This window comes from Convolutriloba macropyga, chromosome 7 (assembly GCF_964194025.1).
Source record: "Convolutriloba macropyga chromosome 7, txConMacr16.3, whole genome shotgun sequence".
NCBI classification, from domain to species: domain Eukaryota; kingdom Metazoa; phylum Xenacoelomorpha; order Acoela; family Convolutidae; genus Convolutriloba; species Convolutriloba macropyga.
Genome location: NC_134474.1, coordinates 72,872,062 through 72,886,412, shown reverse-complemented (window position 1 = coordinate 72,886,412; position 14,351 = coordinate 72,872,062). Strand labels below are relative to the sequence as shown.

At 33.6% G+C, this 14,351-nt stretch overlaps 1 protein-coding gene across 1 annotated transcript in view; it reads right to left on the bottom strand.

Annotated features, from left to right (window-relative positions):
- The window catches only part of LOC142342517 (uncharacterized), a 92,283-nt gene that overhangs the window by 75,772 nt on the left and 2,160 nt on the right, over positions 1-14,351 (bottom strand). The window lies entirely within an intron of this gene.

Sequence of the window (14,351 nt, the reverse complement as noted above, 5' to 3'; positions counted from 1 at the left end):
TTTAATCAACTCTTCTGTTACTTTTGTTTTTTCATCATAGAAAATATCTGTTATTTTTGCATGGTCGAAATTTTGTTCTTGTTTTACATTGTTGATTAATCTAAGATAGTCATCGTCATGATGAGTTATGTATGGTCCTTTTTGGTTTTTCTTTATGATTAAGTCATCTTTTTCAACAATTGGTGATTGCCAGTTTTTTGTTTTTGGTTTATATTTCGGTACTAAATTTGTTTTGGTTTCGGTATTATATTTTTCATATGATATCGGATGGTATTCGTTTTTATCAATGTTAATTTCAAAGTAGTTGTTATGTATATTGGCTAGAACTGGATAATGTGTTGTGTCTTTGTTATCGTTGTTTGTATTGTTGCAAATGCTGTATTTGCATTCTAGGTTATTTGCAAATGGTGTTTTTGCAAAGAAGAATTTTATGTTTTCAGGTATTTCCACTGTAATATCACGTGTTTTTGTAAAATTTTCTTCATCTATTGTTCTACTGAGTAGGTCTGGTAAAGCTAGGTTTTTTCCTTCAGTCCATATAATATGTAAGTTAGGAAATTTCATTAGTATCAATTGAAATCTGTAAACTCTATGGTTTGGTTTATTCTTTTGTGTAAAAAGGTAAATGATTGGCTTATGATCTGTAAATAAAATAATTGGGTGATTTGAACCTGTTAATAAGAATTCGTATTCTGTGAGTGCGAAAATAATCGCTGAACATTCTCTAATTAGTGTAGATAGTCTCATTTCAATCGGTGTGAAAAGTCTAGAATTTGCTGATATTAATCGCATTTTCTTTTCAGTTGGATGTTGTTGCAGTAATGCTGCTCCAATGCCTGTGTTGGACGCATCTGTTATAATGTAAAATGGTTTTGTTGTATCTGGTATTGTTAATTCTAGGTTATGTGTTATTGTTTTTTTCATTTGTTCAAATATTTTTTGATGTTCTTTAGTCCATTTGAAACCATTTTCTTTGTGTAATAGATTGTATAATGGTTGTAATATTGGTTGCATTCCATAGACGTATTTGGCTAAGAAATTTATTGTTCCGAGGTATCGCTGTAAAGCTTTCATACTTGTTGGAGGTTCCAGTTTTTGGAATCCATCAATTCGTGATGTAAGTGGTTTTACTTTTTTGTCTTCGATAATCTGACCTAAGAATTTTACTTTCTTTAACATGAAGTATGTTTTATCGGGTGCTGCTTTGAGATTTTCTTTAAGCAGTACTTTATGATATTCGATTAGTGTTTCAAACATTTGGTCATAAGAATTTGTTTGTATAAAGATATCGTCTACGTAAGTGATAACTGTTCCTTTTCTGATCAAAGTGTAAAGGAAATGTGTTAGTATTGATGCAAATGCTGCTGGTCCGATTGATATTCCGTAGAATAATCTTTTAAAACAATATTGTTCGTTTCCAATTGTGAAATGTGTATATCTCATCGATTCTTCGTCTAATGGTATTTGGTTATATGCACTATTAAGATCTGCTGTTGTGAATATTGTTCCGTTTATTCTTGTTAAAGCTACATCAACTGGTTCAATTGGCCAGTTGCACTTTGATTCATCTATCATGCTGTTCAAATATCTTGCGTCTAGTACAATCTTTAAAGATTCTCCTTTTCGTAGTATTATTACCGGGTTTGTGAATGTATTTCCTGTTGATAATTGTTCTTTATTTACAGGTGCAATTATGTCATATTTTTTGAGAACATCTAATAGTTTTTGTATTCGTTCTCGAAGATGTATAGGTACTTTACTTATTCTTTGTTTTTTGAATATTGCATCTTTTTTTATTGGTAAGTTCAATTTTACTTTTGTTTTTCCCACGTCAAATTTTGTTGTTGCGTAGACTTGTCTATAGTCTAATATGATTTTTACTACTTTTTCAAATTCTTCTTGTGTTAAGTGTGAATGTTGAAAATCAAACATTGTTATGAATTCTTTTTCTTGTTCTGAATATTTGTTAATATTAAATTTGCATTTGAAGTTTGGTTTTCTTTCAAATGTTGCGACTTGTTCAATAGTTTCGTTTTCTTGTATGTTTAATATTTCATCGATATCGTTTTCATTTTCGTATGTCAGATGGTATAGTGCTTGGAATAAGTCGATAGAGTTAGTTTGGTATAGTTCGTTATCTTGTTTTTTGAAGCTAATATTTTTGTTCATGAAACCAATGAGTCCTGTATTTATTGTTATTCGGTGTCTATTTTTGTTGATCAATAGTATGTCCATAAAGTATTCTTCGTCTGAGGAAAAATCCTTTATGTCTGTAAATGATACGTTATGATATTTGTTTATTGGTTCGAAATAGAATTTCGATTTCTGTATTGTTTTATCATTTGAGTGTTTCATTTGTTTAAATATTGGTATTGGAAATGTTATGCTTTTCTGTTGATTTGGTTCTATATAGATTGTTTCTCTATTAATGATTGTGTATAATCGAGAGTAGTAAGGATAACCTTTAGTACTATTCATGTAGAATATAATATCGTTGTCTAAATTTGTATTTGTATTTAATGTTAGTTTGTTGGTATTAACATTTATCGTCTCGATATATTCTTTGAAGAATGGTGTACCCAGTATATTATGATTGCATTGTGTTACATAGAAGTGAATGCAAAAATTGTTTTGTGGTTTGTTTCTATTGTTAGAAATTCTGTCTGGTGTTAAATTCAGTGTTACTGTTCCGAATGTGTCTATTTTTGTATTATTTGCAGCTGTTAGTGTTTTGCTTGCTTTGTCCAAGATCATTTCTGGGTTATTGTATTTGATTTCATTCCATGTATCTTCATTTAGTAAGTTTAATGTTGCTCCTGAATCTAATAGAAAATCTATTTCCAACATAGGTTTTTGTTTTGTAAAGTCCTGTTCAAATTTCTGATATTGATACATTGGTAATATCCATGTTGGGTTGCTTTCTAATGTATTTTTTACAGTATTGCATGTATTTTCATTGGCATTGTAAAATTTATCTAGTATTTCTTGATCTTCGTCAGAGGACTCTGATGTGTACTCATATTCGTCGATTCCTGGTGGATCGTTATTTGATTTTTCTTGTCCTACGCTATTTATTCTGTTTTTGCTATTGTTGTTTCCATTATTTCTCCGTTCTTTTGAATAATGTCTGTTATTTTGTTCTCGTTGGGATGAGTATCCTCTATTATCTCTGCTATTGTTATTTGAATGATTTCTATTGTTACTATTAGAACGTTGTCTATAGTTATCGTTTCTATTTGAATCTCTACTGTTGTATCTTTGTCGATTATTATTATTATTATTATTGTTTTTGTTACTATCATAAGGTGATTGTTGTCTTGAATTATTTCTGTCATTGTATCTTGAATTTGATCTGTTATTATTATTATTATTATATTTGTTATAGCTGTTGCTTCTATGATAACTGTTGCTTCTGTTTCTATTGTAGTTATTCCTGTTATAACTAGTACTTCTGTTATTATAATTATTTGATCTTTGATATCCTTGATTGTTTCTACTATCTCTGGAGTTTCTATTATGGTAGTTATTTCTTGAATGTGATCTGTATGGTGTCCGACTTCTGGAGTTGTTATATATTGGTGATGTCGGTGGTAGTTGTCTGCCATTGACATTATTTGAGTCAATTCTTCTATTTGGTAAGTTTTGATTGTTTCTCATGTGACTGTAAAATGATCTTTCTTTCGGTCTTGTAACACTACCTCGACGTGGTCTCTTGAAACATCTTCCCTTTGTGTGTCCATGTGAGCTACAATAGCTACAAAACAGTGCAAACTTTGGTCTTCCTTTAAAATTCTTTTTGTCATATGTATTGTTAATTCCGTTTAGAACATTGCATATTGTTCCTTCGAATTGTTCTAAGTCGTTTTGATTAAGTTCATTTATATTATTACAGGCTATATTCATTTGTTTTAGATCTTCATTAATATTTGTTGTACTCTGGTTTACTTCATATAATCTTTTGTGATTATTAGTTATTGTTCTTGTTAGATCCATTTGGTCTATTTTCTCTACTAATGTTTTGAATGGCATTTCTGGTTCTCGTGGAGTTTGTTTGTGGTTTGCATGTTTCTTTAATGCTGCGTTTTTTAATTCGTTGTCTAAACATCTTATGAACTTTTGGTTCATAACACTATTTCTGTAATCTTCTGTGTATAGAGAATAAGCAGTTTTGACAAGAGTTTCTATTCTTAATGCTAATGATCTTAGTGATTCGTTTGTATGTTTTTGTAATTGTTGTAATATGATTTTTGCTTGTTGTTTTGATTTTTCCGAATCAAACATATCTGAAAATTCTTTGCAAAATGTTTCCCAATCTAATTTTGTTTGTTGGAAGTGTCGAATACCATTTTTGTGCAGGTCCCTGTAAAGTATGTAGTATTAACGCTGCTCTTTTTACTTTCCATTGATGATGTCCTGGTTTATTTACCGGTTCAATGCCACTGCTGAATATCATAGCAGCGACAATGCTATTTAAATATTCTTCAACAGTATATGCTGGGTCTGTTCCATCGAATGGTCTTATTGTTGTTGGTACTGAACCACTGCTAATGTTTTGTTCAATTTGAGGGTCTTCGTTTATGCTCATTGATGTTAATTGTTTATAAAATGGTAAAGGTGGTTCTACTACTGTTGTTTCCGTTTCTTCTGTTGTGATTGAATTTGTTCTTCTATTTTGATTTCCTTGTTGTTGATTACTATGTCTATCAGTATTTTGTATGTTTTCATTTGTTGTATGTTCATGGTTTCTGTTATGAAAAGGATTTTCTTGATTTCTGTTATGTAATGGATGTTCGTATTCCGTTCTATAGTTATTTTGTCCTTGTAGATTGTCAAGAGTTCTATCCAATTTATTGATTACCATTTCTAGTGCTTCTTCTTGTCTTTTTTCCATATTTTGGCTCATTCGATGATATTTTTCTTCTAGGTTATTTATTAATTTATTAGTATGTTTTGTTACTGTTTGTGTAATTTCGTATTTTAAGTCTTCATAATTATATTGTTGTTGTTGCCAATTTTGTTCTTGGTTTCTATATTTGTTATCTACCGAGTTGATGTACATTCTGTTGCTGTTAATTTCGTCCTTGTTTTGGTATTTTCGTCTGTTTTGGTTTACCGATGGTGGAAATTGATTGTCAGATCTAATTTCTCTTTCATCTGAATCAGAATTGTCTACATCTTCTATTGTATTATTGTTGTTTCCGAATAAATTTGATGTTAATAGTTTATCTGGTTTTATTGTTGATTTTTGTTTTACTTGTGAATTGTTGCTCAGTTGTGTATCTTTTGGTGTTGACGTTGATGTTGAACTTTTTGTTATATTAAATGATGATGATCCTGATTGTCCTTGATCCAGTATTTTCACGTAATTTTCTATTCCTTCAATGAAATTAATACTGTCTGAACTGATCTGTAACGTACTTTCAAAATTTTCTGAATAATATTCTTTATCCCAAATATTTTTGAGTTCATCACAGAGATATCCTATTTCGTCAGGATATGTCTCTCCGAACTGTATTCGTTTTTCGTTTATATGTTGAAAATTGTCTAACCAAAAGAGGAAAGTAAATTCAGATACTATTTTTATGATATCTATTGATGCTGTTTTTATTTCTGGTTTTAGTTCTATTATTTTTGTCAGTCAATTATTATAGTTTTTGATGTCAAATCTTAATCTGTCATTCACAGACTGTACCTGTTGACGACTTTCATTGAGATATCCACTTGTGTTTCTTATTATGTTGTATGTTGTGGATGTTATTGCTGTTGGTTTTGTTCTATCCTGTGATTCTTCATGTCTTTTTAAAAATATTTTTAGCATTTCCGATAATGTTGTTTCATTTTGGAAATTAAAATATGTTCTTCTGTTGTTATTTTCATTTGTTAATACAAATGTATAGTTTCTGTTGTATCTATCACTATTCAGTAGTATTACTGGTAGATAGTGTGTCAAATGGTTGCGGTTGATTTTTATTTGTTGTATATGATCTGTCTCTTTGAAGAGGTTTCTCTTCAAATTTAGGATTATTCTGTAAATCAATTCTGTATTTTCTTGTGGACAATCATTTGCGATAACAAAAGGTGTTAATTCGTTTTTATGGTTTGATTGTGTATCAAATTTGGAAGCCATTTGTTATTCTTTGAATTTTAATCCTATCTGTTTTTCTAACAATAGTTTTTGTTATATCCCTCAGAAATTAGAATTGTTTACCCAATTTAGTTCAGCACTGGTCGCACCAGATAAGACGTGTTCTAGAGCTTACCTTTGTTAGGGTACTTCCTGAACTGTCTTATGGTTGTCTCAAGAATACTAGTTAATCTTAAGGCTTACCTGACTAACTAAAGTTCTATTCCTCTAGTCTGTTACTCTTCTATCTGAGCTTCAGTAGAAGGTGCACGGGCCCCAATGCTACGGTCTAACGTTTATCTCAATACTAAACAAGAGCGGAGTAGAGAGAGAGAAATATACTCTATTATTAAATCAGGATGGTAACTGGTACTGACTAAATTACTTTCTCTTCTGCTGAGAGAGGGAAAATGGGTAAACACATAAAGGGAAAGGAGGATAAAATAATATATCATTTTTATCCAATCAGGAAAGAGTATTTCAGTCTTTTTCTGAATAAAGTCTTTCAAATATTAAATATTCCTTTTTGGAAGTCATGCCTGACTCCACTGATTAACTTCATATAGTCGTTTGTGATTATTTGTTATAGTTCTTGTTAGATCCATCTGGTCTATTTTTTCTACCAATGCTTTGAATGGCATTTCCGGTTCTCTTGGCGTTTGTTTATGATTCGCATGCTTTTTTAATGCTGCTGTTTTTAGTTCGTTATCTAAACATCTAATAAATGTTTGGTTCATTACACTATTTCTGTAATCTTCTGTGGATAATGAATATGCAGTTTTTACGAGAGTTTCTATTCTCAGTGCTAATGATCTTAGTGATTCGTTTGTATGTTTTTGTAGTTGTTGTAATATTATTTTTGCTTGTTGTTTTGACTTTTCAGAATCGAACATATCTGAAAATTCTTTGCAAAATGTCTCCCAATCTAATTTTGTTGCACTTGGAAGTGTTGAATACCATTTTTGTGCTGGTCCTTGTAGGGTATGTAGTATTAAAGCTGCTCTTTTTACTTTCCATTGATGATGTCCAGGTTTGTTTACTGGTTCTATTCCACTGCTAAATATCATAGCTGCAACTTTACTGTTTAAGTATTCTTCAACAGTATATGCTGGGTCTGTACCATCGAAAGGTCTTATTGTTGTTGGTACTGAACCACTGCTGATGTTTTGTTCTATTTGAGGTTCTTCGTTTATACTCATTGATGTCAATTATTTATAAAAGGGTAGAGGAGGTTCTACTACGGTTGTTTCTCTTTCTTCTGTTGTGATAGAATTGGTTCTTCTATTCCGGTTTTCTTGTTGTCGATTGTATTGTCTATTATTAATTTGTATATTTTCGTTCATGGTATTGTCTATATTCCTGTTAGTGAATAATTGTTCATTTTCTGTTCTGAGGTTTGTTTGTCTATTTATGTTATCCAGTGTTTTATCTAGTCTGTTGAATACCATTTCTAGTGCTTCTTCTTGTCTTTTTTCCATTCTTTTATTCATCTGTTGATATTTCATTTCCAGATCATCTATTAGTTTATTTGTGTGATTTGTTACTGTAGCTGTTATTTCATTTTTTAGTTCTATGTAATTATTTGTTTGTTCTCTCCATTATTGTTCGTGATATTCTTGGTTGTCATTTAGAGAACTAATATAGGTATTGTTTCTATTATCTCTCATTGGATATTTCCGTCGAGCATTTTGGTTCACTGATGGTGGTAATTGATTTTCAAATCTTATCTCTCTTTCTTCGGAATCTGAGATATCTATGTCTTCGTCTATATTTTGTTGATTTTCAAATAAATTCGATGTTAATTGTTTATCAGGTTTTAGTGTTGATTTTTTTTTTATTTGTAAGCTATTATTTGTTTGAATGTCTTTAGGTGTTGATGTGGATGTTAGACTTCTTGATAAGTTAAATGAAGAAGATCCTGTCTGACTTTGATCCGTGATTTTTACATGACTTTGTAATCCTTCGATGAAGTTTATGCTATCGGAGCATATTTTTAATGTGTTTTCAAAATGTTCTGAATAGTGTTCACTATTCCAAATGTTTTGGAGTTCGTCACATAAATGACCAATTTCCTCCGGTAATGTTTTTCCGAATTGGACTCGTTTTTCATTAATGTGTTCGAAGTTATCTAACCAAAATAGGAATGTATATTCAGATACTATTTTTATTATATCTAATGTTGTTGTTTTCAACTCTGGTTTTAATTCAATTATTTTTGTTAGCCAATTGTTATAATTTTTTATATCAAATCTTAATTTATCGTTCACTGACTGTATTTGTTGACGATGTTCGTTCAGGTATTCGGCTGTATTCCTTAGTGTTTCGTACGTAGTGGATGTTATAGCTGTCAATTTTGTTTTATCTTGTGATTCCTCATGTCTTTTCAAGAATATTTTAAACATATCCGATAGTGATGTTTCATTTTGGAAATTGAAAAATATCTTTTTATTTCCTTTTTCAGCTGTTAGTGTGAATGCGTAATGTTTGTTATGTTGATCTCTATCCAGTAGTATTACTGGTAGGTAATGTACTAGATGGTTTCTATGTATGTTAATTTGTTGTATATGTTTTGTTTTTTAAAGAGGTTGTTTTTCAAATTTATTATTATTCTGTAGATAGTTTCACGATTTTCTAGTGGACAACCGTTAGCAATTGTAAATGGTATTAAAAAATTGCTAGTATATGTTTGTTCATTGTAGTTGTAAGCCATTCTAATTTTCCTTTTATTTGTTATGTTTACCAACAATACTTTTGTTATTTTTTCGATGTTTTTTCTGTTTGTTTACCCAATTTAGTTCAGCACTGATCGCACCAGATAAGGCGTGTTCTGAGCTTACCTTTATTAGGATACTTCTGGAACTGTCTTATGGTTGTCTCAAGAATAAGGTGTACTCTTAAGGCTTACCTGACTAACTAAAGTTCTATATCTCTAGTCTGTTACTCTTCTATCTGAGCTTCAGTAGACAGTGCACGGGCCCCAATGCTAAAGTCTAACGTATATCTCAATACAAAACAAGAGCGGAGTAGAGAGAGAGAAATATACTTTATTATTATATCAGGTGGTGAACTGGTACTAACTAAATAACTTTCTCTTCTGAGAAGAGGGGTAAATGGGTAAACATCTAAAGGATAAAAAGGAAAATATATTATTCCCTTTTTTATCCAATCATGGAAGAGTATTTTCAGTCTTTATTTATTTAAATAATAAAGTCTTTCAATTAGTCTTTTCTGGAAGTCATATTTGACTCCAGTCGTACCGGACAAATGCCCGAAAAATGCAACGAAATTGCATCAATCGTCGTACTTTGTTACATAAATTTTGGGAACGTTCCCAAAATTTATGTAACAAAGTACGACGATTGGTACAATTTCCTTGCATTTTTCGTGCGTTTCAGGCCCTGAAACGCACGAAAAATGCAACGAAATTGCAACAATCGTCGTACTTTGTTACATAAATTTTGGGAACGTTCCCAAATTTTATGTAACAAAGTACGACGATTGATGCAATTTCGTTGCATTTTTCGTGCTTTTCAGGGCCTGAAACACACGAAAAATGCAAGCAAATTGCAACCAATCGTCGTACTTTGTTACATAAATTTTGGGAACGTTCCCAAAATTTATGTAACAAAGTACGACGATTGGTGCAATTACCTTGCGTTTTTCGTGCCTTTCAGGCCCTGAAAAGCACAAAAAATGCAACAAAATTGCACCAATCGTCGTACTTTGTTACACAAATTTGGGAACGTTCCCAAAATTTATGTAACAAAGCACGACGATTGGTGCAATTTCGTTGCATTTTTCGTGCATTTCAGGGCCTGAAACGCACGAAAAATGCAACGAAATTGCACCAATCGTCGTACTTTGTTAAATAAATTTTGGGAACGTTCTCAAAATTTATGTAACAAAGTACGACAATTGGTGCAATTTCCTTGCATTTTTCGTGCGTTTCAGGCCCTGAAATGCCCGAAAAATGCAACGAAATTGCACCAATCGTCCTACTTTGTTACATAAAATTTGGGAACGTTCCCAAAATTTATGTAACAAAGTACGACGATTGGTGCAATTTCCTTGGGTTTTTCGTGCGTTTCAGGGCCTGAAACGCACGAAAAATGCATCGAAATTGCACCAATCGTCGTACTTTGTTACATAAATTTTGGGAACGTTCCCAAAATTTATGTAACAAAGTACGACGATTGGTGCAATTTCCTTGCGTTTTTCGTGCGTTTCAGGCCCTGAAATGCCCAAAAAATGCAACGAAATTGCACCAATCGTCGTACTTTGTTACATAAATTTTGGGAACGTATCCAAAATTTATGTAACAAAGTACGACGATTGGTGCAATTTCCTTGCGTTTTTCGTGCGTTTCAGGCCCTGAAATGCCCAAAAAATGCAACGAAATTGCACCAATCGTCGTACTTTGTTACATAAATTTTGGGAACGTTCCCAAATTTTATGTAACAAAGTACGACGATTGGTGCAATTTCGTTGCATTTTTCGTGCATTTCAGGGCCTGAAACGCACGAAAAATGCAAGGAAATTGCACCAATCGTCTTTCTTTGTTACATAAATTTTGGGAACGTTCCCAAATTTTATGTAACAAAGTACGACGATTGGTGCAATCTCCTTGCTTTTTCGTGCGTTTCAGGCCCTGAAATGCCCGAAAAATGCAACGAAATTGCACCAATCGTCGTACTTTGTTACATAAATTTTGGGAACGTTCCCAAAATTTATGTAACAAAGTACGACGATTGGTGCAATTTCCTTGCATTTTTCGTGCGTTTCAGGCCCTGAAATGCCCAAAAAATGCAACGAAATTGCACCAATCGTCGTACTTTGTTATATAAATTTTGGGAACGTTCCCAAATTTTATGTAACAAAGTACGACGATTGGTGCAATTTCCTTGCGTTTTCCGTGCGTTTCAGGCCCTGAAACGAACGAAAATTGCAACGAAATTGCACCAATCGTCGTACTTTGTTACATAAATTTTGGGAACGTTCCCAAAATTTATGTAACAAAGTACGACGATTGGTGCAATTTCGTTGCATTTTTCGTGCGTTTCAGGCCCTGAAATGCCCACAAAATGCAACGAAATTGCACCAATCGTCGTACTTTGTTATATAAATTTTGGGAACGTTCCCAAAATTTATGTAACAAAGTACGACGATTGGTGCAATTTCCTTGCGTTTTCCGTGCGTTTCAGGCCCTGAAACGAACGAAAAATGCAACGAAATTGCGCCAATCGTCGTACTTTGTTACATAAATTTTGGGAACGTTCCCAAAATTTATGTACAAAGTACGACGATTGGTGCAATTTCGTTGCATTTTTCGTGCATTTCAGGGCCTGAAACGCACGAAAAATGCAACGAAATTGCACCAATCGTCGTACTTTGTTACATAAATTTTGGGAACGTTCCCAAAATTTATGTAACAAAGTACGACGATTGGTGCAATTTCCTTGCAATTTTCGTGCGTTTCAGGCCCTGAAATGCCCAAAAAATGCAACGAAATTGCACCAATCGTCGTACTTTGTTATATAAATTTTGGGAACGTTCCCAAATTTTATGTAACAATGTACGACGATTGGTGCAATTTCCTTGCGTTTTCCGTGCGTTTCAGGCCCTGAAACGAACGAAAATTGCAACGAAATTTCACCAATCGTCGTACTTTGTTACATAAATTTTGGGAACGTTCCCAAAATTTATGTACAAAGTACGACGATTGGTGCAATTTCGTTGCATTTTTCGTGCATTTCAGGGCCTGAAACGCACGAAAAATGCAACGAAATTGCACCAATCGTCGTACTTTGTTACATAAATTTTGGGAACGTTCCCAAATTTTATGTAACAAAGTACGACGATTGGTGCAATTTCCTTGCATTTTTCGTGCGTTTCAGGCCCTGAAATGCCCACAAAATGCAACGAAATTGCACCAATCGTCGTACTTTGTTATATAAATTTTGGGAACGTTCCCAAAATTTATGTAACAAAGTACGACGATTGGTGCAATTTCCTTGCGTTTTCCGTGCGTTTCAGGCCCTGAAACGAACGAAAAATGCAACGAAATTGCGCCAATCGTCGTACTTTGTTACATAAATTTTGGGAACGTTCCCAAAATTTATGTACAAAGTACGACGATTGGTGCAATTTCGTTGCATTTTTCGTGCATTTCAGGGCCTGAAACGCACGAAAAATGCAACGAAATTGCACCAATCGTCGTACTTTGTTACATAAATTTTGGGAACGTTCCCAAAATTTATGTAACAAAGTACGACGATTGGTGCAATTTCCTTGCATTTTTCGTGCGTTTCAGGCCCTGAAATGCCCAAAAAATGCAACGAAATTGCACCAATCGTCGTACTTTGTTATATAAATTTTGGGAACGTTCCCAAAATTTATGTAACAAAGTACGACGATTGGTGAAATTTCCTTGCGTTTTCCGTGCGTTTCAGGCCCTGAAACGAACGAAAAATGCAACGAAATTGCACCAATCGTCGTACTTTGTTACATAAAATTTGGGAACGTTCCCAAAATTTATGTACAAAGTACGACGATTGGTGCAATTTCGTTGCATTTTTCGTGCATTTCAGGGCCTGAAACGCACGAAAAATGCAACGAAATTGCACCAATCGTCGTACTTTGTTACGTAAATTTTGGGAACGTTCCCAAATTTTATGTAACAAAGTACGACGATTGGTGCAATTTCCTTGCATTGTTCGTGCGTTTCAGGCCCTGAAACGAACGAAAAATGCAACGAAATTGCACCAATCGTCGTACTTTGTTACATAAATTTTGGGAACGTTCCCAAAATTTTTGTACAAAGTACGACGATTGGTGCAATTTCGTTGCATTTTTCGTGCATTTCAGGGCCTGAAACGCACGAAAAATGCAACGAAATTGCACCAATCGTCGTACTTTGTTACATAAATTTTGGGAACGTTCCCAAATTTTATGTAACAAAGTACGACGATTGGTGCAATTTCCTTGCTTTTTTCGTGCGTTTCAGGCCCTGAAATGCCCGAAAAATGCAACGAAATTGCACCAATCGTCGTACTTTGTTACATAAATTTTGGGAACGTTCCCAAATTTTATGTAACAAAGTACGACGATTGGTGCAATTTCGTTGCTTTTTTCGTGCATTTCAGGCCCTGAAATGCACAAAAAATGCAAGGAAATTGCAACAATCGTACTTTGTTACATAAATTTTGGGAACGTTTCCAAAATTTATGTAACAAAGTACGACGATTGGTGCAATTTCCTTGCATTTTTTGTGCGTTTCAGGCCCTGAAATGCCCAAAAAATGCAAGGAAATTGCAACAATCGTACTTTGTTACATAGATTTTGGGAACGTTCCCAAAATTTATGTAACAAAGAAAGACGATTGGTGCAATTTCCTTGCGTTTTCCGTGCGTTTCAGGCCCTGAAACGCACGAAAAATGCAACGAAATTGCACCAATCGTCTTTCTTTGTTACATAAATTTTGGGAACGTTCCCAAAATTTATGTAACAAAGTACGACGATTGGTGCAATTTCCTTGCATTTTTCGTGCATTTCAGGCCCTGAAATGCCCGAAAATGCAACGAAACTGCACCAATCGTCGTACTTTGTTACATAAATTTTGGGAACGTTCCCAAATTTTAGGTAACAAAGTACGACGATTAGTGCAATTTCCTTGCGTTTTCCGTGCGTTTGAGGCCCTGAAACGCACGAAAAATGCAACGAAATTGCACCAACCGTCGTACTTTGTTACATAAATTTTGGGAACGTTAACAAAATTTATGTAACAAAGTACGACGATTGGTGCAATTTCCTTGCTTTTTTCGTGCGTTTCAGGCCCTGAAATGCCCGAAAAATGCAACGAAATTGCACCTATCGTCGTACTTTGTTACATAAATTTTGGGAACGTTCCCAAAAATTTATGTAACAAAGTACGACGATTGGTGCAATTTCCTTGCATTTTTTGTGCGTTTCAGGCCCTGAAATGCCCAAAAAATGCAACGAAATTGCAACAATCGTCGTACTTCGTTATATAAATTTGGGGAACGTTCCCAAAGTTTATGTAACAAAGAAAGACGATTGGTGCAATTTCCTTGCGTTTTCCGTGCTTTTCAGGCCCTGAAACGCACGAAAAATGCAACGAAATTGCACCAATCGACGTACTTTGTTACATAAACTTTGGGAACGTTCCCAAAATTTATGTAACAAAGCACGACGATTGGCGCCATTTCCT